General features: G+C 44.9%; 1 long non-coding RNA gene across 1 annotated transcript in view; it reads right to left on the bottom strand.

The window, feature by feature from the left end:
• Positions 1–27,545, bottom strand: part of LOC136104024 (uncharacterized) — a 161,755-nt gene that overhangs the window by 21,707 nt on the left and 112,503 nt on the right. Inside the window, exons 16-17 of the long non-coding RNA XR_011739837.1 lie at positions 25,391–25,551; positions 24,710–24,783 (exon numbers count right to left, since the gene is read on the bottom strand). This is a non-coding gene — a long non-coding RNA (uncharacterized lncRNA). The remainder of the gene's footprint in view (positions 1–24,709; positions 24,784–25,390; positions 25,552–27,545) is intronic.

Genomic DNA, 27,545 nt, shown 5'->3' with positions numbered 1-27,545 from the left:
AATCAGCGAAAAACAAAGATACAGAAAAGATATTCCAAATAGCTCAGTAACATGTAAGTAAGCAGGAGACGTTACCATGTTGCTCGCTTCTCCCTGCCAGGTGAGATTCACTTCATTATTCAGGCAGAACGCTCTTTCACACAGACAGCAACGTGGAAACTTCTGCATGTTTGATTCTTCACTAAATCTGCGTTTCACTAAACCTCCTATTTCAACATCTACACGGAACGTTTGCCCCATTTTAAAAAGCACGGTCACCTCCTTTTCTGAACTGCTAGTTCGCTAGTTTACCCCAGCAAAGAATAAACCTTTTCAACATCCTTACTAAACATCCTCAGAGACTGCTCTGGCTGGAGATGTATTCCCATTAAGACAGAAGAAAATTTCACCAAGAAAATCAAGTGTGCCTATTTTAAGGTGATGATTTCATCGATCCGATAATAATTTCAGCTACGCAGAAAATGATCCACGGCACACTGAACAGCACTATCTACAAACAGAGCAAATACACGTACTTCATTAATGGATTTGCACAAAAATTAATACTGTTTGCTAATACTGGTCTAATATACACGCTGAGCCTACTATATGGATCAGGTTGAATTCCTCATTGCCATGCACGTCATGCAGTCGTCTAAATCAATGGGAAAAAAAATCAACAGAATGCTATCAAACTGAAATGGCCCCCGAGTTGTATTGAACCAACGGAGCAGATTTCACGAGGAAGACATCAAAGAACAATCAGTCTTGGACTGTTCAGCATTTCGAATGCAAAGAGTCAATCTTGATTTCTAACAATTAGCAAAGGCAGATGCCAAAACACAGAAATATGAAGTAACAATGTCTACACGGCTATACCAGAGCAAAGGGACAAGAAGTGTTACAGTGAAAAAAACCTAGAACTACAGATACTCTGTCAAACTTGAGCTAACTAAATGCAGGCCAGCTTCCAGAAACAGAAAAGTAACGTGTTCAGATAGTGCTGTTTCCAAGTCCTGCACTCAATAAGGTTCACTCCTAAGGCCAGGCCTAGATCTGATCTATTAAAATGTGCAGATTAAGGTCAAGTCTGAGAGAGGGACGGTGCCTGCAGGAGCGGCACCCTACAGGGGGACGGGAGCTGGAAACGAACTGCGACAAATCCCGCTGGTCAGGAACTGGCCGGTCTCAGGGCCTTTGTGTCTTTGGTGAAGTTCTGCAGCCAAAGTTGAACAAATTTGTTCCTTTTGATCGCAGGGTGAAACATCAGGGAAGTGACCGTCCCTGTGCTGGGACCCGGGGAGGCCAAACCGCCAATCCTGGGGCAGTTCTGGGCCCCTCATGCCAAGAAAGGCCTTGAGGTGCTGGAGCGAGCTGAGAGAAGGGAACGGAGCTGGTGAGGGGCTGGAGCACAAGTGTGATGGGAGCGGCTGAGGGACCTGGGGGGTTCAGCTGGAGAACAGGAGCTGAGGGGAGACCTTCTGATCTCTGAACTGCCTGAAAGGAGCTTGGAGCCAGGGGGGTCGGGCTCTGCTCCCCAGGAACAAGCGCCAGGAGCAGAGGAAACGGCCTCAAGTTGCACCAGGGGAGGTTGAGGTTGGATGTGGGGAACAATTTCTTCCCCAAAGGGCTGTGGGGCATTGGAACAGGCTGCCCAGGGCAGTGCTGGAGTCACCAGCCCTGGAGGGTTGGACAGATGGACATGAGGTTCCCAGGACACGCGGCAGTGCCAGGGGTCAGTTATGGCTTGAAATGATGACCTTGAGGGTCTCCTCTAACCAAAATGATTCCACGATGAGCACAAGCCATGGTTACGGCTGCTCCAGGCAGGTACAACATGGGCCCAGCTCGCTCCTTGTCTGGGAATGGCTTTTCCACCCCACAGACAGACCCGAATGGTCCTTTATTTACACACCACCCCCATTTTTTGGCTCCAAGAGCTCTGTCCCCTGCAGCCGGGAGCTGTGCTGCCCCACAGATACAATCCCAATGAGCAACCAGACACACAAGATAGAGACTTCTTTTTTTATCCAGGAGACGGAGAGCAAGCTGCAAAAAGAAATCACATACAGTTTGTTTGCTTCTGAGCCCTTCCCATCTCGCTTCTCAGAATAAGCAGAAGTGTCTATAAAAACTGAATATGACATATATTGTCGTTATTATTATCCTCCTTGCGCTGTAAAAGGAACGGAGTTAGCTCACCACGTTTGTCTCTTCTATTTACTCTGCTTCCCTTTTCCAGATAAATCCTCTCTCCATATGCATTTCTCAGAACAGCACCTGGATTGCTTTTATCATTTTTTAGTCCAATTTCTCTTTAATTAAAACGTGCACTTGCCGAATTAGAATAAAATATCACTAGTGGCAACCGTTACAGACAAAGGTCCCCCTGGATATCTCAGCAAGGTTTTTGTTATATTCTGTGGTTGCTCTTGTTTCGTTGCCCTGCTTCATCCAGGGTTACAAAACACAATCTAAACCCCTCAGACAGCCACATGTGCTAAACTCTCGTATCGACTTTTAAGAGTTTGATGGTGGATTTTCAGATGTACCCAGCAGAGCTCTGGAGCCTGATTCCGCTCCCCGTTAGCGCGCTGCAGACCTCCATTCTCACACCCAATCCCACCAGACACCCTACACACAAATCCCATAAACATCTCAATATTTGGTGTCCGAAGTGCTTCAGCTCTCCCCTCGCTCCAGATTTCCCTCTGTGTAAATGTGGCTCTCGGACCCCCCCGTTCTGACCGTTCCCATCTCCCCTCACCCAGACCCCAAATCTCCAGGACATGGCTGCACAGGCCAGGGAGAACCACCAACACTGTACTGCAAGACTGGCCAGGAATCCCCTCACTTGCACTTCCATGGACTTTTATGGACTGGTAGAAGGCTTAACACAAACTGGAGTTTAACGGGTCTTCGTTAAAAAATGCATGAAGTCATTTTTAATTATGGTCGTTATCAGGAGTACAAAGCTAAAGAAATTCAGGGTCTTTTGTACAAATCAGAAAACTGCAGTTTTTAGCCAACCTAAGCTAAGAAACACAAACCCCCATGCAGCAAGGATGGCACCAGCACTTTTGGCTGACCACCAGCATTTCCCACATGTGGGGAGCAATGCATCTTATTTGTGAGTTCTTATTTCTATAAAAACAATGATTCATGCTTTTTTCCCTCCCCCCAAAAAGCCTTTGTTTCTGGGAGTCTGGTCTGACATACATGGCATGCAAAGAACTGAGCCTGGACCAGTTCATGGTGATGAACTCACTAATCCAAATGCGAGGAGGTGCTACCTGGATCACGCCATGGTAATGTGAGAGTCGGTCTGAAGATGGAGCAGTATTTGCCTGAACATCGCCATCAAGAACTTAGAGAACTGAGGCTCTGACAGAAAGAAGAGATGGACAATGACTTGGAGAGGGGCCCGAGGAGCAGCATTGTGTTGCACTCTTTCTCCGATATGGGGTGGCTCCTGCTAACAACGGCTGTTGTGTGGACTTTGCCTGCTGCTTCAGCCAAACCAGCCCGCACCTCCTGAAAGCTGTTGTTATGAGGGTCTCTTTGACCCAGGGACAATCGCTGCCGTCCAGAAGATGTGTGCTCACCTGCAGCCTCAGTCACACCTGTCCCTCACCTGCTCCCTCAAACAACGGCCAACAAAAAGGAGCACGCCCAGAAGCTCGTCAAGGGTCCTGAGGTCACCCAATGGGCCAGAGAAAGGCCCCTGAATGCTGGACACATAAGCGCTGGCAAAAGAAAGCGTGGATCTTTTGAGCATGCGCAGTACGAGCCTGGGTTGCGAAGTCTAGGCAGAGACTGGCCTGAAACAACGGGAGCGAGGGGGGATGAAGAGACATAAGAGATGACTCCAGAATGGACACCATTGAAGATCTTCCCACCAGAGGATCCCGAACCAGGATGGAGGACCGGCAGGACTCCACGGGACCAGAGACCAGAGGGACGCTTCTGAAACTGGACTGGTGATAAACACAACCTCATGTCTCATCTTTACTTTTACTTTTCCTTTTCCCCGTTTCTTTTCCCTTTTCCCTTTTCTTACTTTCTCTATCGCGTGCCACTTTACGGGCAAATTAATAAAGTAACACTGCTTGATTGAATTATAATCCCTTGGCATTTTGGTCGCCTTAATTTTGCACTCTGAGATCGAGGTAAAAGAACCATCACAAGTCCATCATCAAATGGACCGTGACAGGTAATGAGGCCTCATCGGCGCTGTTTAAGAGCAACGAAACACATATGTTGGTGACCAACAGTTTGTACCACCAGAATCACAGACGGGTTGGGGTTGGAAGGGCCCTCTGGTGATCATCCAGACCAACCTACCTGCTAAAGTATGGTCACATATTATTCATCTTGATGACCAAGGAAGACCCCCCCTATACCTCCCATGTTCATTATATAGTTTTGTTCATGTTCATCTTTATTACCATTCCTAAGCAGATAGCTGAGAGCCACCACTGACAGTGACCATTCTTCCTACAAATCCTATGCCCAGGGAGTTACCCTATAGACGTGATGTATTATTTGCATCATATTTGAGCCTTGTAACTAAGAGACAGTCTGTAATAGATCACCGCTGGTAATGTATAAGCAGGACTGGGTTTGATTGCAGGTCCTCTGGTCACACCAAATACATCAGATTTTCCTCCCATCTCCTCCCCAGGGTCTGCAGTGCAGACAGAAAACGGGGAAAAGTTCGCTCTGGATTTTTTACCTTCTGCTCAGGGATCTCTTTTGTGTACCTTCCACCAGAGGTGACACTGGGATCTCGGTTTAGGTGACATGTGCTTCAGCGCTGGGTTTTGCTGCTCTTCTCACATTTTTGGACATTTGCTTCAAGCCCAGCAAAGGTTGGAAGCATCAAGGGGTTTCTTCACTGCTCGGAGCAACCTGTTGTCCTAGTGGAGCCCTGAAGTTTAAGCAAGCTTAAGAACTTGCTCCGAGACTTGGGGACATTCACTCGGCCTGATGACGTTCAGGTCAAGCCAGAATTAGGGCCTGAAGTTGTAAGTTTCTCGGTCTCGGCCAAGAGCGGTTACTTGGTGAACCACGGAAGCAACGAGACTATTTAATTAACCTGAAATCTCCCACTGGCACAAAATTAAAGCTCTTTTGCCAGAATCATTAGTAATTTGCAAGCTCCGTTCAGCAGGAGAGTTAACGGATATTTGATCCAATGTGCCCTTTCCAGGAAATGACAGCCTTTATGGTGGAGGGGTGGGGGGGACTCGCTCCAAAATCCGACCCATCAAGCGGAGCATTTGGAATACGTCATGCTTAAAAGGCTGTTAACCCTCACTGTCGTTTCACAGCACGTGCTGGAGAATGAGGATGCTGTACTGCCTTCCTTCTCCTCCCAAACCTGACATACATCTGGATTTTAAATGGTTGTTAATACGTACCTGCAGGCAGCAGCAGGGAGGGAAGGCGGCAGAGCCCTCATCACCTCCCTCGACTGCGTCATGCTCTAAACTAGGAAAAAGCAATTAGTTATTGTATATATCATGTATATTTGGCTTAAGTCATTGTCAGGAGCTAAATTTTTTATTGATGACAATTCACGTATCAGGTAATTGCACACGGGATGGAGTGGAGCATCCACAGGGGCAGCCCAGGAAACACCACCCCAAAGAAAAAGCCTAACAAAGCCAGGCTTATCTGTACAGTGCTGCTTGCGAGAGCAGTCTAGCCCACAAAAAACACTGCCCCCTGCTGTTTTATTCTACTCATGTTCAAAGGAGGAACATTGCCTACCGTCCTCATAAATAAACAGGATTACATGATAGGATGGGTTCTGCAACGAGCTCCGCTGTCTCTGCCCATGGGCGACCTCCCCAGCAAAAAGACTTGTGGGGACACAAGCCAGAGCAATGGGAAGAATTCTGTGACAATGGTCCCACAGTTTGGTGTACGGGGCAGCTGCTCTTCAGGGATGAGAAGTGAAACATTGGAAGTGCCTACATCTTTCATTTCCTTTGCTATCGAGTGTCATGTGCCAGAGTGAGGAAAAATCCAGCACAGCTTAAACACGAGCAACGGTGACCACAGAGGAGATGGGGAAAGATCCAAAAGTGGCCAGTTTGGAAATCGTTTTGATGAACTTGCTAAGAGTAACTTGAAGTGATACACGATATAAATGAGCCTGTTGGAAACCTGTAGCTTCTGCAAGCACTTTATCAAGACAAGGAGAGATGAGGCTGAGCTGCCAAAAGACAATATTTGTCCTGTACCTTTACACGCACCAGGAGTTTCCAGTTAGCTGGAGATAAGGATAATTGAATTAAAAACCTATATAAATGACAGATCTGTAATTTGAAGAGGAAAAAATGGGCTGAGCTAAAGATAACTCACGCAGCCTTTTTTTCCCCTATAATTTCACTTTGGTCCTATAGACAATTTTAAACAGAAAGCAGATCATTCTCCTGTTTGACAGCGCACTGATAGGATTATTTTCACGTATATCTGGCACCAAATATCGCGACGTGGTTGCAATAGTTCCTGACACCGGGACACTCTCCCTGCCGGGTCGGACCAGCACAGTGACGTGGATCAGAACCAGGGATATCTGCATGTCCACCCGTCTGTAATACATAGGTGACACACACAGCTGTCTGTTAAAACGTGATTTCATTTTATTTCTTTAGCCTGAAACAAGTTTACAACTAGTTTGCTATTTTTTCTGCATTTCTTTCACCTTGAGCAATTGAACTACACTAAAATCAGCTTCTCCCTCAGTCCGTTTTTCTTAAGGATCACAGGGTAACTCAGGCTGGAAGGGATCTCGAGAGGTCTCTTCAAGAAGAGACTGGACAACATCCTCAGACACATGGTGTGAAATGTGGGGTGTCCTGTACAGGGACAGCAGTTGGACTCCATGATCCTGTGGGTCCTTCCAGCTCAGGACATCCTATGATTCGATGACTCTAGGTTTCTGGTACAACCTTCTACTGAAGACAGGGGCAGCTCTGCCTTCACACCAAGTTGCTCAGGGCTTGATCTGGTCAGGACATGAAACCTTGGAGGCTGGAGACCCCAGAATCTCAGTTCTTGTCCCTTGTCTCCCACCTCCACTGGCCTCACTCCAGTTTGCCCAAGTCAATGATTTTGGTTCTTCCCAACCTGTACGTAGCTTCTCCTGACCCATGAGGTTCCCCTTTGACTCTAAGCCCTCCTGACTTCATGTAGCTTGGGAAAAGAGATTTCTGCTGGGCACAGCAACACGCTCAGGAGCTTGTCTATACCAGATTCACCCTGAAATGAAGCCTTGGGTCAGTCTTTACGTTCTCCATAAGCAAAGAAGGTGAATTCCTTGATGCTTGTCAAGTGGTTCTGTGCTAGTCCGTTATCTCTTATAAGGAGCTTTCCTTTCCCAAAGTTACATGTTGGACAGAATCATTTTGGCTGGGGAGACCCTCAAGGTCATGGAGTCCAACCATATCCCACCCCAGCACTGCCCCATGTCCTGAGAACCTCATGTCCATCTGTCCAACCCTCCAGGGATGGTGACTCCAGCACTGCCCTGGGCAGCCTGTTCCAATGCCCCACAGCCCTTTCCAGGAAGATACTTTCATGCTGAGCAGCGCAGTGAGGCCACAGACCACGGGCAGATCCATCAGCGCAGCCCAGCGCAGCCCGTCTGCACTGCACGGACACAGCCCAAGTTTACACACTGGGTTTACATACTTTGATCAGAAATTACATCTTAAGGCATCTTTATACATTAATTTCTCCTTCAAGTCGTCCTTCAATTTAAGATGGCCTGACAGAGATTCTACACAGGCCATTCTTCTCACAACATACTCAACAGTCTCACAGATGCACTTTCCAGAAGAAAAAATACCTGTTCAGTTTCTTTTGCTTCATTGCGATGACAAAATGTCCAGGAGCAGGTTGGATGGGGTTTGACCAAGGCTTCCAACACCAATATTTTTTACCTAACTTTATAACAGCTTACAGTCTTTACTTATAAGAGAGAATCCAACAAAAGCAAGAATACTATATTGTTATCTTTTTTTAAATGGGAAAAGATGAATATTATGTCTTGTGAGCAGGCTATATATGGCAATGAGTTACATTTATTCATCCCACCGACTGAACATGGGGGCATGAAATCAGTACAAGAGATAAAAATGGATGCTTTTCTGCATATGTTATGAAATTTATGGATGCACCTTTGCTCGCATTGTTCCAAAGGGAAAATTTTTCACAGTAGGCATCAGTTGCTTAATTAGCACAGAATAATTAAAACTCACTGCAGGGAAAATTCCATAGCCCCACAGCAATTATATAGGGAGAGTTCTTGGGTACTGCATGTACAATACAAAAATAACTTTCAGGTAGGTTACCAAAAAAACAGCAGCTATTCAAAAGTGCCTTGTAACTGCAAGAGTCCTCAAGCAACTAAGACAACTAAACCAGAAAAAACCCCAATCTAACAGCCATCAGTGAGGTCCAAGCAAGAAGGATTTAAATGCTTTCATTTGGTTTTCCAGGGTCAGTTCTTCTTATTGATCTATGTAGATTCCTGAACCTAGAGAAATAAATCCAGTGTAATTAGGCACCTTCAGAGTTCATTAATAATCGTGAAATAGTTCAATCAGGACCAACAAGTGCTCATTTACAGTATACTTCTTTTTAGTATTCATATAGTCATCAATTTCAACAGATTTTAGACTTGTAAAAAGTTAATTTAATACCCTTGTTTGATGCAGAAGAAGTCAAAACTGTCCATATGAAAATGTTTTTGCCTACAGAATGGCACATGTCTTGGTAACAGAACGAAAAGAAGCATCTGTCACGATCAGTGACAAATTTTAGTTAGACATGGGTTTGGTGATATATAAAAATAAAGCTCATTAATTTATTTTGTGCTTCCCACTTCCTTTTGGTACCAATATTCCCACACAAGCTTTCTTTTTCATTTTGCTTTCACCTCACTATTTCATTCCTTCATTAGAGAGCAGTGCAGGGGACAGGGACCTGGGGGTCCTGGGGACAGCAGGGTGACCATGAGCCAGCACTGGGCCCTTGTGGCCAGGAAGGCCAATGATACCTGGGGTGGGTTAGAAGGGGGTGGTCAGTAGGTCAGAGAGGTTCTCCTGCCCCTCTGCTCTGCCCTGGGGAGACCACACCTGGAATATTGTGTCCAGTTGTGGCCCCTCAGTTCCAGAAGGACAGGGAACTGCTGCAGAGAGTCCAGCGCAGCCACCAAGATGCTGAAGGGAGTGGAGCATCTCCCGTGTGAGGAAAGGCTGAGGGAGCTGGGGCTCTGGAGCTGGACAAGAGGAGACTGAGGGGGGACTCATTCATGGGGATCAATATGGAAAGGGGCAGTGTCAGGAGGATGGAGCCAGGCTCTTCTCGGTGACAACCAATGATAGGACAAGGGGCAATGGGTACAAACTGGAACACAAGAGGTTCCACTTGAATATGAGAAGAAACTTCTTCATGGTGAGGGTGTCAGAGCCTGGCCCAGGCTGCCCAGGGAGGTTGTGGAGTCTCCTTCTCTGCAGACATTCAAACCCGCCTGGACACCTTCCTGTGGAACCTCAGCTGGGTGTTCCTGCTCCATGGGGGGATTGACCTGGATGAGCTTTCGAGGTCTCTTCCAACCCCTGACATTCTGGAATTCTGGGATTCTCTCCCAGGCAGCATCAAACCCATATTAACCTGGAAGTTCTTTCCTTTGCATGGTGCCATTAACTCCAGTCACTTCCATCTGGCTGGTTCCTTCGCACCTGAAAATCACCCATTTCTCATGCCTGGCAATGCCTCGTTACGGACAGAAATACCCAACACAATCAGGGTGCTTGTGCAGGGCTCCGAGCTGCTATGTCCACGTGCTGCTGCATCCCAGCAGGTCCTGCTCTGCACGCTATCATCTGAATTTTAAACCTGTGTCAGGCTTCAGTTCAGCTTAAAACACAAGACAGTGGTATCTACGAACAGAACAACTTTTCTTCTCATCTTACTTTACTAAAAATATCAATAAGCTCCGAATATATTTGGCTTTGGTGTTCTGTATGGGTCGCAATGATGTAAAGCTTTTGCAGAGGTTTTTTCTGGTGAAGAAGCTGCCACACAATTGGAAAGACTTTGGGTGTGAGATCTCCCATACCGGACATGCTCACGAGAACACCTCACGCCTCTTGTTTTGCGGACAAATAGATGCGTGATGCAGATAGATTCCACAGTTGAGCTGGGTTTAGGGGCATGGGAAAGGAGGGAAAACCAACGCAGGTTTACATAGAACAGCTAATAGATCGTTGAACTCATCTTCTCCCCAAAGTTGGCGTCCAAAGAAGCCCGTCCCAGGGCCAGCCTCAAACCTGACTTGTTGTCTCCAGCCACCTTTCAAGAACATGTTCCTCTGCATCTCAAAAAAGGTCAAAAAAGCCTCACTCTGCCCTCCTGTCCTAAAGATTAACTTAAGCCAAGCCTTACTCATCTCCCTTTGAATAGGCCCCTTCACTGTAAGCCCTTCAGGCCATCTGCGTTTTCACCAGTCGGTCCTGGATGAAAATCAGCAAGGAGAATGTCCACAAAACTCATTAAAAAGTCTTATTTATGTAATTTATTAATAACCATAACATTACACTCCCTTCATAGTGGAGTAAATTAATAAGTAAACAAGATACTATGCAGTGAAGATTGTGCCTGCTGCAAAAATAACATCTAGAGCTTGCTTTATTAACTTCTGCAAAGCATCTGGGGAATTGAAAGAGGAAACAAATCCCCTTTTCGGGTCATTTAAGCCAATTTATAAGGGACAAAATCACATCAAGACGCCATGAACAGATTTGTCCAGGTGTAAGTTACGCAGAACCTGAATTACTGTGACATTTTAAAATTAAATGACTGAAAAAATGATTTAATATGAACCAGTGTGGTTGGGTACACTACGTGACAAGCTGTATTTGTTGCTGCGATTCATAATGCACTCGCTGTCTGATGGAGATGCTTTTTCCATCGCTCTGGTTTCATTAGCTGCCATGGAATCACTCCTGTTTACGCCACCGTTACTGAGACCGCTTTAATTCTGAATATGCTCTCTTTTGAGAACGGGAGATCCTTAAATGACGCTACTGTACCTTTTATTAAGGGGAGACAGAGCAAAGGCGGTGATGGATTTGCAGACACACTAAACAGAGAAGTGGAGGCGAGAGTTCAGTCGAGGAGAACGCCAAGGTGATATACGGTGAGGATAAAGATAAGTTCTGATCGGGTAAGAAAGTTAAAGCCTTTGGAATAAATCTTCTACGGCGGAGTAACGTCCCGAAGCAGGAGCTTACCCGATGAGTAAGTTTGATCTCTGTCCCTGAATACGGCATCAACTTCATGCCCCACCACACACGCGGGTGTGATTTAGCAGCATTTTTAACTGGGGAAAGCCAGGTTCATCTTGTCAGCTTCACTTACTTGGTGTATGTATATATACATATATATATATATATGGCATTCCCGACCCTATGCCTACACCACTCGACCAGCATATGGGAAGCTGTCATTTGTGACCAGCAAAAATCAATTTGCTGTTCTTGGTATTACTGCAGCCACTAAAGACAAGTGTCCAAAGATAAGCCAGACCTGTCAAGTCTGGAATAAGCATCAGTTCCGGTCTTGCTCCGCTAAGTCGCCCATCAGATTAAAGGCACTAAGCTCCTACAAGTGCAGTGATACAAAATTTGTCTGTAAAATACTCTGGGAAGCTTTACAAAGGCAAATTTCTACGAAGCACATGAATTCCCATTCTCTGTCGATGGAATGTGCCTAACTAGCATTTCTGCCTTGAAAAATCGAGTCCTTTCTGGCTCTGAAAGTATGAGGTAGTTACTATAAATGAAGGTGCTGTGTTTCCCATCTTTATAGCATAAATCTCTCCACAAGGACAGAATAAATCTGTCCTGAAAGGATGAATTGCAAGACCTGGACCTCAGCACTCTGCTGGAAAAGCAGCTCATGGGCATCCCGTATCACACTCCAGGGTGTGTGATACAACAGAATCATTCTGGTTGGAAGGGACCCTCACGATCATCGAGTCCAGCCATAACTCCAGCACCAAACCCTGTCCATCAGAACCTTGTCTATGCACCTTCGAAACCCCTGCAGCGATGGTGACTCCACCACTTCACTTTCTGCTGCTGTTTGACTAAAGCCAGGAGAACAGGAGTATCAAGAAAGTCCCACAAACTTCCCTTGCAACCTCATTTCCCTCTTTTTGACTCATGAGCTCCCTTCCGCAGCTCAAGCATCTATCAGAATAGAGAATCTGGAAATGTATTTACTACAATAGAGATTATTATTAGTCACTTCTCCCCACCTCTTTTCTCACTCGAAGAAACACCAATGGGCAGCTGAAGTCCTGTCCCAACGTCTGTCTTGTCCTGGGCTTTGCAGCGGTGCCGTGGAGGCCCATCCACTTGGCCTGAATCAATTTGCCTAAGACCAAGCAAATATTATACTCACCAAAATGCTTCTCCACATATTCTCCCTGTTTTCTGGTCATTCTGATGACTTTGAACAAGAAGTGATGCGTGGTCCTATCAGGCTGAACTACAGTCGCCAGTGCCAAAAGTGGAATCTCGAACCCTCGCAGCAGGTCCTGCGGGAGATCTGGTGAAGCCAGAGAGTCCCCTGGATCCCATCCCAAAAACAACTCTGTGGAGCTGATGGAGCTCCCAGAATGAGCTCCTTAAGCATATGTAATTTCCACGATGCCGGCAGCTCAATTAACTCCAACAGATATTATCCATATGCTTAAAGGCTTTACTAGCTCGCAGTCCGAGCTATTAGCAGCAATATCATTTACTGATTGAAATAGACTTTTCACATTATAAATATTGTCAGCTGGAAAGCCTCAGCTTGGGTTTGAGGGGGAGAAACATGGGCAAGGAGCACGGGATAAATATTCCATATGGCAATACTCAAAAGGAAACAACTCATGTAATACAACAACAAACCCCTAGTTGTCCCGTACTGAAGCAGCTGGATGGTTAATTATGTTTCTATCAAATACATAAGCAAACCATAAGCAATACACACTGGTAGGTAAACTCTCATTACCGCTCCTCCCAGCCAAAGCTGGGTCCAAGATCTTACGGGGAAAAATGATTTCTTAACTACTTGCATATTTTAAACTGTGAGCAAAACTTTTGTTCTTACTTACTTGTAATAAATAGGAACTAGAACCAAAATTGTCAAGGGGAAGGGTAGAGCTTGGTGCTTGACTTTCAAAATAAACGCCTACTTCATTCTGAAATACTGAACAGTCAACTGTGGTTATTGTAATAGTTTTTAAATGCCACTTATCTACAAAAATGTCTAAGCAGAAAACCAGATGGTTAAAGGGATAAATAATTGGAGGGAAAAAACATTTCAAAACCTTCTGTAATGGCCCAACATGAAACGTCGTTTGCTTCACCGGGAACAAAAAAATCCAGATTTTATCCACTGAATTGCAATGTTGCAGAAGAATCGCAAATTTTGGCTCCAGGGGTAATCCTTTGTATCTTATGAGCTTAACAGAAGTAAAGGTGCCAAGTTCCTATTAGCATAAAATAAATCCGTTTAAAAAGCTGCCAGGCCTGAAAGAACAATTGCAATCAACTAGCATGGCTTTCTGTACAACACGACTTTGCTGGGTTTAATCCAGGGGGTATTTTTCAGGACTCTTTCCAACACAAAACCTAAAATCGCACCCAGGGCCCATCCAAGCCCTGACAGCAACACGAAAAATGGCATCGCCCTTGGTACCTGACTCCTCCACTATTAAATATCCATACACGTACACCTGAATTTGTTTGCTTTAGAATGGGAGGAATTAAATGCAGTCATGACTTGGATCTTTATTCCTGTTTGACGGGAAACATTAGTAAACACTGCTATAAAACACAAGTGCAACATTTCCCATCGGGTCTGACCTCTAAAAACGCCACTTGCACCTCAGCATGAAGGGAACATCTTTTAAACATCCCCGTTTTCCAGCAAAGGTTGATGGAAACGTCCCCATAAAGCATATGTTCGAAACTATTAATTGTATTGCAGGAAATGAAATCTCAGCAACGTTACGCAGAAACCCCAGATGTTGTATCGGCAAAGCCAGTTTCACCCATTGCTGGTTGGTGTAACCACCCCAAATCCAGATGATTCCTTTCCTTTAGGTGTTCGCCGAGGCGCGAGAGTTCAGCATCTCAGGGGCGGATGAGTTTGAAGACAAGTGCAATAAGAAGAAGGTTTCTGTAGAGTGAAGAAGCTGATGTTATGGGAGATCAAGGCACAGCATCCTGAAAAGCTTACAGAAAACCATGCAGCGTGAGGGCGCACGCCCCATCGACATCCCAAGGAATTTAAGCAGCAGCTGGAAATAAAGCTGGTCCACAAATACTTTCTCTGAATCAGGATGAACAGACTGTATATGGTTAATAAAGTATGGTAATCTAAATGCTTTTAAAATGATGAAGATATGGAGGATGCAAAGTTTTTCGATCGTCTGAACTGGACTTCCCTATTTGACAATGATGCCCTGTATAGCAGATAGCTATGTAAACCTGACGTTAAAGATTAGGTATGTACAAACGAAAGTAACTGTGGGGTTTTAGGTGATTTGTATAATAAAAATGGAAACTAACAACTAACCTTGAAGGTGACTGGTCAAAAGAAAGATCAGAAAGGCACGGTCTTCCAGAGATGGCTGGAGAAAATGAAGATTAGGTGAACAAGGAAAGATCTGATCGGGAGATCAGGATCAGACTGGAGATCCCCAATATAAGCACGAGCTGTGCCAGATCACTTTGGGCAAAGTTCTTCTGAAGATGCTGGGGAGACCAGGCAGTGAACTCAAACGACAATCAGAAGATAAAACAAGGACACTAATAGAATCATGGAATCATTTTGGCTGGAGGAGACCCTCAAGGTCATCAAATCAACCCATACCCCACCCCTGGCACTGCCCCATGTCCTGAGAACCTCATGTCCGTCTGTCCAACCCTCCAGGGATGGTGACTCCAGCACTGCCCTGGGCAGCCTGTTCCAGTGTTTAATAATCCTTTCTGGAAATAAATTGTTCCCCAGATCCAACCTCAGTCTCCCCTGGCGCAACTTGAGGCCTGGGGAGTAGAGCCCGACCCCCCTGGCTCCAAGCTCCTTTCAGGCAGTTCAGAGATCAGAAGGTCTCCCCTCAGCTCGTGTTCTCCAGCTGAACCCCCCAGATCCCTCAGCCGCTCCCATCACACTTGTGCTCCAGCCCCTCACCAGCTCCGTTCCCTTCTCTCAGCTCGCTCCAGCACCTCAAGGCCTTTCTTGGCGTGAGGGGCCCAGAACTGAACACAGAACCAAGAAGCAGAACTCTTAGAAAGTCTTGTGTAGCAACACATGAGAGGCACAGCAGGAAAAGGTCACTTTTAATAACTGGGTAGGGGTAGATGCCCTATTCACTATCTGCAAAACACACAGCAAGAGCTCCCTGTAGCTAAACATGAGCCAACTGCTTAGACTGTTTCACCAAACACCCAAGTCTAAACATTAGATCCCTTAATTTACACAGCAGTTGAATCAGCGTTTATTTCCTTTTATAAAATAAAATTGTATTTATTCTCCCTCTTTCTGCAACTTTTTGTTAAATAAGGCACAAAGTTCTAAAGCACAGAAGTGACAGAGAACAAGTGCGCTGACTTTCTGCAAATACGTGGCAGGCTAATTGCAGATTTTTCCTCCTCGAATCAGAGCAAAAAAGAGCAACTGATGACTACAGCTGGCTGAATGCGGCAATCATTACCCTTGTTATAATGATATATTGCAATAACAACCGCAATACTTGATCCCCGTGGATGGTTCTATAATGACCGTGGATTATGCTGAGAAAATGCTATTCCTAATTTTATTCTTAATGGAGTGTGAAAGTCTTGCTATGTGGTAGAGACTAATAGTCACTTTAAACGCAATTTACATCACTCAAAGAACATGTATGCTTCATGGTATTAATTAAGGGATACCACGAAAGGTTTGGTTGACAAGAAATGGTGGATTTCTTACTTCAAGCCAAATGGAGCACTTATCTCACTACAAGAACTCTTATTATAATTTAAGAAAGCACATTTTAGCGCCGATAGTGTGTGGCCGTGCAAAAGAGCACGCGTGGCCCTCAGAACGCTCGCTATCCACGTAATTAAACCACCTTGGCAATTGCAGAGCAGTAGTCAAAAGTCAAATCTTAATGACCTGGAAAAACAATACTTCAATTTTCTGTCTCAAATCCCCAAATTACCATGATGAACACAACATCCTTCTAACCGGTGAAAAAACAGGGACTCTTTTCCTTATTTTTGGATAGTTCCTGGGTATTAAAGACATTATTTGCAGCGGCTTTGTGAACCATCAGTTTTGAGTAGTTTAATCACGTAAGTTCTTGCCCCCTTCTGTGGCATTTTTGTTGAAAATACCGTTTTCTCCCTATTTTTTTTGGTTGTTGTTGCTAAACTTCCACTCCATTAATGCCAAAATACGGACATTAGACGTGTGGTGCATATTTCCCAGGGGGTGAAATGTTGCTGCCTTGCCCGAAGTGGTGAAAGCACGAGACGAAAAATCTGGCCCAAAGTGCAATTGTTACCTGAAATCAAGGAACTTGAGCTTGAGACGTCGGTAGGTCCTTGTTTCATGGGCATTTTGCAGCAAATGCATTTTCTGAAGTCATTCAGGCAGCTCATCAGCATGTCTGTCTGTCTGTCTATCTATCCATCCATCTATTTAATTAATGTGCTATAACTGAGCCAAGAGAAGATATTACCTAAGGGAAGGAGGCTGGGGAAAAATCCTAAGCCATTTTTTTGGGATGGATTCATAGAGGATCATCCTCCCGTCCACAAACAGGTGAACCTGCGAATATGACCAGTGTTTCTCCACAATAAACCTCATTTTAGCCCTGAGAAATAGCCAAAGCTTTAGAGAATAGCTCAGCCATCTGCGCCTGCAGGTGTTTACACCACAGAATAAATGAAGGAGTGACACGGCATCCAGAAGGTTACAGTTGAATAATTACCGTGGAAAACTCAAAATCCGACGCGCCATTTCAGCGACTGAAGACGGAGGGTTTTTCTCTGTCCTTTGAAAATCGGTTTCTGCTTCAGTTTAGTTTGCCCAACTGCCCGAAGGACAGCGTATCAATACCTGTTCGAACACAGTATCTCTTTCTTTTTGATTCAGTTGATGCAAGAAATTCAGTTTCCAGCGCTGAGCACGAAGAGCTGAGCTTTATTATCTCCAGCTTGTTTGGCGAGAACTTCTGGTTTTGTCTGAAAATCTCTAGAAATGTTCCGTCCGGACACGGTGAAAAGAAACACACGGAAAAATGCGGGATGGGGGATGCTCCCAAGCCTTTTTTCCCTAATATGATCCTGTTTTGTGGAAAGCGTTGGCATTTCACACACAGTTTTCAGAGGTGAAGGTCAACCTTGAGATTAATTACACACTGTCCACCTTCCACACGCATCAGGTATGTGGTACTAACAGTAACACAAAGTGCTTAGATCTCATCACAACTGGGCTGGCCTTGAAAAATTGAAAAGGCATTTTTAAAATTAATCAAACATCGCTATTTCAGCACTGAAACACGAGAAATTATTCCATTCATGGAGAGCTGCTGAATTTGGAAACAGGAAGTTTTTTAATATATTGCTTCTAAGCATCATATACGATAAATTCTTAATAATGAGAAATGTTCACAACATCTTATAATGTAAAATTCGGCACCTTTTTTAGGCAAGGGAAATGCTTCACCTTTCCTAAAACTGTTGAAAATCGAAACAAAATAGATTAAAAAAATTAATTGAAACATTTTAATGGGTTGAGAGAGGTTCTCCTGCCCCTCTACTTTGCCCTGGGGAGACCACACCTGGAATATTGTGTCCAGTTGTGGCCCCTCAGTTCCAAAAGGACAGGGAACTGCTGCAGAGAGTCCAGCGCAGCCACCAAGATGCTGAAGGGAGTGGAGCATCTCCCGTGTGAGGAAAGGCTGAGGGAGCTGGGGCTCTGGAGCTGGAGAAGAGGAGACTGAGGGGGGACTCATTCATGGGGATCAATATGGAAAGGGTGAGTGTCAGGAGGATGGAGCCAGGCTCTTCTCGGTGACAACCAACGGTAGGGCAAGGGGCAATGGGTACAAACTGGAACACAGGAGGTTCCACTTGAATATGAGAAGAAACTTGTTCCTGGTGAGGGTGGCAGAGCCTGGCCCAGGCTGCCCAGGGGGGTTGTGGAGTCTCCTTCTCTGCAGACATTCAAACCCGCCTGGACACCTTCCTGTGGAACCTCAGCTGGGTGTTCCTGCTCCATGGGGGGATTAACCTGGATGAGCTTCCCACGGCCCTTCCAACCCCTGAGATTCTGGGATTCTGTGAGAGGAGATAACTATCAGAAACTTTCATATAGCAGGTACTATACTGAGCCACAGCAGCGGTGGATTTAAGGCTATTTAGAGACAAGCTATGCACAAGAATAAATAAATCAGTAATTAAGCGTTCTGGTATCTTCCTCATGTGATACAAGATCTTTTATTTTTCTGTATTCACAGAAGACCGTGGACACAAATTTCCACAGCACTTAACAAGCAAAGCAATTAGTAGGACTCTGAGTAGGACAGGGATTGCAGCTAAAGCCCAAGATCTGGCTGGGTTAGTAACACTAGATGCATTCGGGTGGCAATCACAAAAATACTTAGAATTAAATATACAGCAGTAAAAAAACCTAACAGCAAACCTGGACATGGGTTATCTCTGTAAAGCAGATGTTATTAATATATCATATGCTAGCTGGTGTGCAGAGGAACTAATAAAATGATTTACAGCTCTAATTATTCTTATTTTAGTATGTGGAATGAACCATACTGAGATGCAAATCCAGGAAACCCCGCTGAATATTCCTAATAAAGGAATTTAATCGTGACTTTGAGCAAGACCCATGTGTGCAGGTCGATACAAAAGGCTATTTCTGAATATGATTTTATAAGTCCCTACCCAAAGGGCAGCAGTTCCGGCAGAGGCTGTTGAACACAACAGCCCAGGATCCATGTGGCTTTTTGTCCCTCGGTTCCAGCATCCAACATCCGCTCAATATTATTAATTTTTCCTCTTAATTAGCAACATCTAATTCTTTGCTTCGGTGTTGTAGTTTTCAGAGGACAACTACCATGGAGCAGAATCCAAAACACATGTCTCAGCAGCATCATCCGTTTTTAGTTTTGGTATTTTAGCCCCAACTTCAGTCAGTTTTACCGTCAGGATGTAAATCAAGTAACAGGCAAACGTGCTAAAAAATAAACAACATATGTCATCACAGAATCACAGAATCCCAGAATGCCAGGGGTTGGAAGGGACCTGGAAAGCTCATCCAGGTCAATCCCCCCATGGAGCAGGAACACCCAGCTGAGGTTCCACAGGAAGGTGTCCAGGCGGGTTTGAATGTCTGCAGAGAAGGAGACTCCACAACCTCCCTGGGCAGCCTGGGCCAGGCTCTGACACCCTCACCCCAAACAAGTTTCTTCTCATATTCAAGTGGAACCTCCTGTGTTCCAGTTTGCACCCATTGCCCCTTGTCCTCTCACCGAGAAGAGCCTGGCTCCATCCTCCTGACACTGCCCCTTTCCATATTGATCCCCATGAATGAGTCCCCCCTCAGTCTCCTCTTGTCCAGCTCCAGAGCCCCAGCTCCCTCAGCCTTTCCTCACACGGGAGATGCTCCACTCCCTTCAGCATCTTTGTTGCCCTGCACTGGACTCTCTGCAGCAGTTCCCTGTCCTTCTGGAACTGAGGGGCCACAACTGGACACAATATTCCAGGTGTGGTCTCCCCAGGGCAGAGCAGAGGGGCAGGAGAACCTCTCTGACCTACTGACCACCCCCTTCTAACCCACCCCAGGTACCATTGGCCTTCCTGGCCACAAGGGCCCAGTGCTGGCTCATGGTCACCCTGCTGTCCCCAGGACCCCCAGCTCCCTGTCCCCTACACTGCTCTCTAAATGTCTTCTGTTCTTATGTTTTGAAGTGAAACTGCGTTTTATAAAATTGCATAATGCAATTTTTTCCCGGTGTAATAAGCCTCCTCCTCCAAAGGCAGGTTGGCTTTTCATTCCGAGTTTTTCAAATGCTTTTGGCGTCCACCTCTGAGAACAGAAAAGCAAATTTTCTCCTCCTTTTTTTTTCCTCCTTTCCCCAGCACGTAGTTGTCACTAAAAACAGAGCAGGGGAAAGGTGGTGAGATGTGAGAAACCTCACTTTGCAACTACTTTTGCAGCTGCACAAAAAGCCAGGAAACTCAGACAATTCAGAGTATTGCGGCAGGAACTGCAACACGACACAGGTGAGCTGCGATAAAAGCAAGGAAACGGGGACACACGTTTCCTGTAGTGAGTGTGGGAACAACCACCAGAATCACCGGGTACAAACTCATAAAATATTTCCAAAATTAAATCTGGCACCGTATTCCATTCCACTCAAGTGTTTTTTCCCGCCGCAGAGCGATGCTGGGTAAGGCGGTGCGAATATTTGCTGCCAGTATTTTGCATGGAAATTTAATAATTAACCTGTTGTTTCGCAGGTGCTGAATAATATTAATTGGGGCAGTGATATTTGCAGCAGCATTTTGATGGTATTTTTGCCGCACAAAGGTCTGCGCTTCATGTGAAAACACAGATTTCCCTGTTTGCTCCCTTGTCATAATCAATTGGGAGACACGGGTGCCTCTGCATGAGCAAATGTATAGATTTTTCTCCCACACGCCGGTAATTTTGTGTCCCTGCGTCACCACCACTTCAGCTTGTCCAACGCACCTCTCAGCAGTGGGAGCCTGAGGTTATCTCAAGGTACGTTATGAAACCCATCACCGGGGTGTGGAGAAGATGCGCTGAGGAACGGGGACAAAGGTTTTGTTACATGTGGCACTATTTATTCTACATTGCACTGTCACGCATGGCAAATAAAGCAAACAATAAAGGGTATTTTTGTGCTTCCTGCCACCTGGGAGTTTTTACATTTCACATGTTTTACTGCAGCAGAAAACATACAGGCATTCCTAAGCATTCCTAATCAGCCTTCATGTCTGAAATATAATTGGAGTTTGCTGATTACCACTGGTTTCACCCAAATTAGAGCATTAAATTGCAGAATCATGCATTCATGTATATTCAGATCTGGGAGGGCGGACGTTCATACACTACCTGGCTTCTTACTCAGAAACACTCTCATTCAATGAGATGCTGTCCAGCAGAATAAATTAATCAAAATATTATTATCACCATTTTTCTTACTATATTTTCTCTTCCTTTGCTGTCTATTAAACTCTTCTTATCTCAACTCACAAGGTTTCTTTTTTCTTTCCAATCCTCTAAGCATCCCACTTGGGTCAGAAGTGAGTGAGTGGCTACGTGGTCCTGTTTGCTGGCCGGGGTAAACCACACCAATCACTTAGCCCCTCCACCTATTGCTGTTGACTCCTGGGTTACCAGAGCACAAGAGTGGAACAGAAGAAGCCTGATACCCGTCCTCTGATCTTCCACGGTTTACCACGCCAGTCTCATCCTCTCTGCTCCCTGAATATTAAGGAGAAATATTATTTACCACCGTAACTACTATAAATGCAAGAGAAAGCGGTAGGCTATGCACATAATTCCTATCTGGTGGTTCTAAGGCACCATTTTTCCCCAGATAGGAGAGGAATAAAAGTGGATATTCTTGCAAGAGATCAAAAGCGGAGCGGACGGAACTACGGCAGAAAAAGAAACGCGCACAAATAATTGGGCTTAGCAGAAAGGTGGTGCCTCGGACAAACAGATATGGGAAGGGCTTTGTGAAAAACAAATGAAACGGAGACACAAAAATAAACAAAGAGAAAGAAAAATACATGGCATAAAGCTAACAGGCTTAGACTTACCTGAGAGTGTATGTATTTAACGGGATTGCTCTGCTTGCCCTCGGCACTTCAAACTGCAGGGCTGGTACCTCTGTTTTTCAGATCATAGCCTTGTAGATCCGCCGTGAAGTTAAACTATGCCCACAGGCACCAGACTATCTGGTTATTAGGTTTACTGTCTCCCTGTAGTTTGGACATCTTTGGGTCTCTATGAGGCTATTGTGAGCACAGTAATTTCATCCTGTGCTATCACAGCACCAGAAAAGTACATAATGAAAATGAATGCAGATCTCCAAAACTTTTAAAACTTTTGTAGAAAACAATTCAAAGTAAGAATAGACACAGCTTAGGAAATGACTGCATAGAAACCATGAGCAGTTTGCTTTATGAAAAAGAAATTATAATACAGGCCTATTTATAGAACTTTATAAGGCAGAAAGATTAAAAACAAGCTTTTCAAATACTATTGTAAAGAAAGTTCAGGTTTGTACTGAACTGTACTGGTACTTTCGTAAAGTTCAGGCCCAGAACTGCCCGAGGACTGGTGCTTTGTCCTCCCCAGGTCCCAGCACAGGTTCGGTCACTGCCCTGGGCCTGCTGGCCACACCAGTGCTGGTCCCAGCCAGGATGCTGGTGGCCTCTTGGCCACCTGGGCACACGCTGGCTCATGTTCAGCCACTGGCACCAACACCCCCAGGGCCTTTTCCTGGGGCGCTTTCCAGCCGCTCTTCCCCAGCCTGCAGCGTTCATGGGGTTGTTGGGACCCAAGTGCAGGACCTTGGGGAACCTCAGACAATTGGCCTCAGCCCATGGATCCAGCCGGGCCAGACCCCTCTGTATGGCCTTCCCAGCCTCCAGCACATCAACACTCCACCCAACATGGTGTCATCTGCAAACTGAGGGTGCCCTTGATCCCCTCATCCAGATCATTGATAAAGAGATGAAACAGAACTGGCCCCAGTGCTGAGCCCTGGGGACACCACTCGTGACCGGTCAGCAACTGCATTTGGCTCCGTTCACCACAACTCTTTGGGCTCAGCAGAAAACACAGAAGTTTGGGCTGTGGTGCTGGTTGTGGCTGTGGTTGCTGTCTGGGCTGACAGACTCCTGACAGTTTCCCTCAAACCAATGACGGACTTTGCTTTTACACCAAAATATCCTCCAGCACAGCAGTGTCCATGATAACAACCTCATCACGTTTGGAGGCAGATGCTCTAAATTAGCTGTGCTCTACAAACGGGAGCAGCAACAAGGTGGGGAGAATGGAAAGGCCATCAGAAAGACCAAAGCCTTTTGCCAAAGGTCACGTTTCATACCAACGCATTTAACTTCATTTAAAAATGCTTCTTGCCACAAGACTCCTCAAGACTCCTTCTTTTTAACACAGCATCAACAAATAGGCACTTTGGCTTCCTATTTTAGCTCTTTTCTTTCTTTTCAGTGAGAAAAAGAAAAGAAAACCCTGGAAATAAAGCAAGTCCTTTGACTTCAGCCCTGAAAACTGCTGGGACTGTTTAAACTCCATAAGCATTTAGTTTGTTCAGCTCTTTGGCACAGTAACAGAAAGCACGGCTTCTGTCAAACCATTTAAGTACTGGTATCACTTCACCGACAAGCAAGTCTTTGGATCTCCACAATGTGCTGCCAAAGCAGCTGAGAAGGATTTAACATGCCTGAATTTCATCACTTTGCCACAAGCAAGAAGCACTACGCTGAATTTTTAAGCAAGTCTGTGAATAAGTACTATGGAGAACAAACCTAAGAAGTGCTTTATTTTAATATGGCAGAAGGAAAGTTGCACGGCAAAGGAAATCACCTCAATTCCTAACTTATTTTACTCCATCTTTTTGAAATATTTCACTTACATTTCTATCCTTTTCCAGTTGTATGTGCCGTACCATTAACTGAGATGCCTAAACAAAAGTTTGGTCTAACCAAAAAAGAAACATTATTACCTAGGTAAGACAAGGAAAGTGATTTTTCAACAATTTCACAACTTTGTATTCAGTTGTCCAATAAAAGATTAACTAAAATCAATCCTCCAAGCGATTTGGTTTTTCTGAAACTGTTTCCCAATGAAAAACAAACCTGAACATGCGACACCTGATTAAAAAGTTCCACCTAGTTGTAATTAGTATGTTCCCAGTACCGTGTGGTACTAGCGTAAAAGAACAGGCACAAAGTCCACGCGCTCTTAGCTGGTGCGGACTCAGCCTTTTTGGAACGCAGAAATCGCACGAATACGAAACTCGGATAAATAGGGTGTCTATAAAAAGAAGGTGAGTGCCAGAGAGGAGTCTGGATGAAAGGAAATTGAGAATATAAATCACACATGTTAAAAAGAATGGTACTATTGCTTGTTCCTGGGCTGGATGTCTGGTAGGATGGGCAGTTGCCTCTCACCACCCCAGCATGGGATGTTATTTATTCCCAAGACTGTCTAGTTTGGAAGAAGCAACCTCAGCTGCATTGAAACTCCTAAAATAAACCACCTCTCCACCTTCAGCAAGTGTTCCCACGCTAAAGCATCACCTAATCTTCATGGAAAAAGTTTTCAAAGACTACAATAGGCCGCTTTGTTTTCTTGCGAGGTTCAGTGTGTTTTATCCACACCTTCGAGCTGTGAGGTGCCAGCTGAAATAATCTGGTTTACACAAGAACCAGTTAATGAGAACCAAAGCGATGCCAAGTGAACTTGGTGTGATCATTGCAACCCCCTCCCCATGCAGCAAACTGCCAGTGACCATCAGATCTATTCCAGCTGCTTTGGGCCCCGGATATACGTTCTGATATATCAGTCATTTGTTACTCACTCCTTCCTTTAAGGATCGCTCTTGATAGCTCGTCAACACCGCCCAATTATGGTTGGCTCACGATTTTGTTTCACCTGAGCAGATTAAAAAAAAAAGTGGATTTTAATTTAAAGATTGTAAAGGTTTTCTCTCTTGTGAAAATACTTCAGAGAGCTTCAGTGAGAGCTGAAAATCAATACTGTTTTCTTTTTCCTAGAAATGCTGGTTATTTCCCAGCCGGGCGCTGGAGCGCAGGGCAGAGGGAAAGGCGCACACATCCATCTCGTGGATTCACCGCGGCTTCGTCCCTGGCTCCCGGCTCCACGGCATTAAATCCTGCTGTGTTGACTCGGAGTTTGACACGCTCCTAAATCTTCAGTCCCCAAGCTGAAGCGTCTCAAAATCATGTGTTTCACTAGCTCAGACCATAAGTGTCACCTTCACTGGAAATTCTCTTGTCCCAAGTGTGCTTAAAACATCCTCGTACTTTCTGATGAGCTTGGGCCACGCTCCAAAGCAATCGCAAAGCCAACACCCTGCAAGGGGATGTTTTTGGTTGCTTGTTGCTTTCCTAAGCACCCTTTACAGCCCTGCGCAAAGTGGGGCTGCTATTATGCAAAAGCAATTTAACAGGAGACGAGTTATGACTGAGAGGATCCACACAGGTGGTCATGGGGTTTAATTAATGCGTTCGCTTCGCACCTTTAATTAATCTGTGACAATGTTCTCGAGTGTCACTGAGGCAAAGACTTTGTGGCCCGAGGCTCGGCAGAAACATTTCACATTGGATGGGTTTGCCCGGGCAGATGGGGCTGTACCAACACCAAGGGATGGACCAGGACCGACAGAGACGCGATAGCTTTCTGTAATATAAAAATAGGCAAATAAATCAATAATCAGCTACAAAAGACTGTGAAAAAAAGAAAAACAATGTTGTCTAAAAGCAGGAATGAATGCTGCTGTATTAATGAACCACCTCTCTGAGTTCATCTATTAAGCCGTGCCATTGGAATAACGTACCAGACAGATTTTTTATCAACAGGCTTATTTTACAGACTCTGCTTCCAAACATTTTTAATCTATTCAGTTCAGTCTGTCCCGAAGTGTTCTCAGCAAACGGAGCTGTATGTCAGCATTTGTCTGCGCTGCACAAACAGGGGATTTGCTGACACGGCAAATCGGAAGCTGGTTAATTGCATCAAATTTCTCCCTGAAAAGGCTTTTTAACTACCCTGGAATATCATCGCGGTGCATGTTTGAATATTTCCTTCGGTTCTCTGGTGACAAAACTGCTGAGGTGGTTGTTCTCACATCTATGATTGATCCAAAGAAAAGAAAGGATGAAAAAACAGGCAAAGCAAAAAAAAAAAGGCACATTTTAAGCCTAGTGCAAACACCCAGATGAGAGATGCTCCAAAGGAGGCGATTCTGTACAGCACTGATTTCCACGCATTTCATCTTTCAGCAATGTTTGCTTCTAAATATCAGACACTAAAGCGAGGTCCCTCTTACTGACAGAATGGGACATTATTTTGGTGGCTTTTGACCATATTTTACCTTGTAATTTGTTCTCAGTGGTAAATATTTGATGAGCCTTTGATCGCTTTAAGTTATTTTTTGTCTGTGGGATATCAAACTTGTCTTGCTTATTAATTTACCATAGTATCTTATGCCTGTGTTATTTCAGGTGGGTGTGATTGCCTTTATTCACAGATCACTTGGTCCATCTTTTCCCCTTTTCAAATATTTTGAGAACGAGAACTAAATTTTAAACAGAAAAAGAGACAACTCACGAATTAAAAGGCAACTCTACATTGCTCTAAGCGTGTCAATCAGAAGGCGCTTAAAGCAGCCAAACTGATGCAAACTGTTGGTGGTGGCCATGTGGTGTGACACTATTTGCAATCTCTGCGCCTGGGGCTTTCAGATCTTCAAGCCATCAGACACTCATATTCCATTGTGGATGTGGACTCCTGATTCCCTCCAGTTTCTCTTAACATTACAGACTTCTTTGGGTGAATAAATCAAGGCCTAATTAGAACTTTAAGTTGTTTCTTCTCTTTGTCAACTTTTACCACCCCATCACCAGGGTTGACAGTAAGGAAAATGCGCTTATTTTTGAGCTATTCAATCTCATCTCCTGTAATCTTGGTGCAAAACCGCATCTCAAGATGGGCAGCAGGACTCGGAGCCCGAGCACTGAAGCCATGAACGAAACATCCTCTTGGCCGACTCTGCCGCCCCTTTAACGTCCTGGGCAAAATTTCACAGCATCCTCTATTATTCTGACATCTGATTTGCCTGTAATGCCACAACTTTGAAATACACCTAATCAGTTCCAAAATCCTAAATGAAATCAAGTGTTTTGACTTTGTCACTAAATCATCATCCACAAAAGCTGCCACACGCTGCTGAGACGTCTTCTCCCACCTGCTGGAAGCCCCTACACCCAGTTTGATTTGCTATGTCAACAGGTCGTTGAGTTTCTGCTCCCAGTAAGACGTGCATTTGACACACAACTCCTAACCAGACATCCAGAAGGGCAGGGTTGAGTTGCAGATGACGCAGCTGGGACTGGAGCAATGACAGCAGAGAGTCCAAAGGGAGAAAGAAGAGCTGAAGGACACAGGAACTTCATAAGCCAAGTCTCCATAGGGGCTGCAGAGGGCCAGAGAATGGGGAAGAGCAAACTGAGGGCAAAACTAAATCTGTAATTATATTATGGACCTGGATTAACAGTGATGAATGAACTCTGGCACAGAATTAGAGGTGAGAGAGTCAAAGAAGGAAGATGAAAATGGAGATGGGTAAAGATAATGGGGATAACACGTCACAGGAAAACAAGGCGAGTAATCAA

The sequence above is a fragment of the Patagioenas fasciata genome, chromosome 6 (genome assembly GCF_037038585.1).
Source record: "Patagioenas fasciata isolate bPatFas1 chromosome 6, bPatFas1.hap1, whole genome shotgun sequence".
In the NCBI taxonomy this organism is placed as follows: domain Eukaryota; kingdom Metazoa; phylum Chordata; class Aves; order Columbiformes; family Columbidae; genus Patagioenas; species Patagioenas fasciata.
This window is presented reverse-complemented; position numbering and strand designations above follow the sequence as displayed.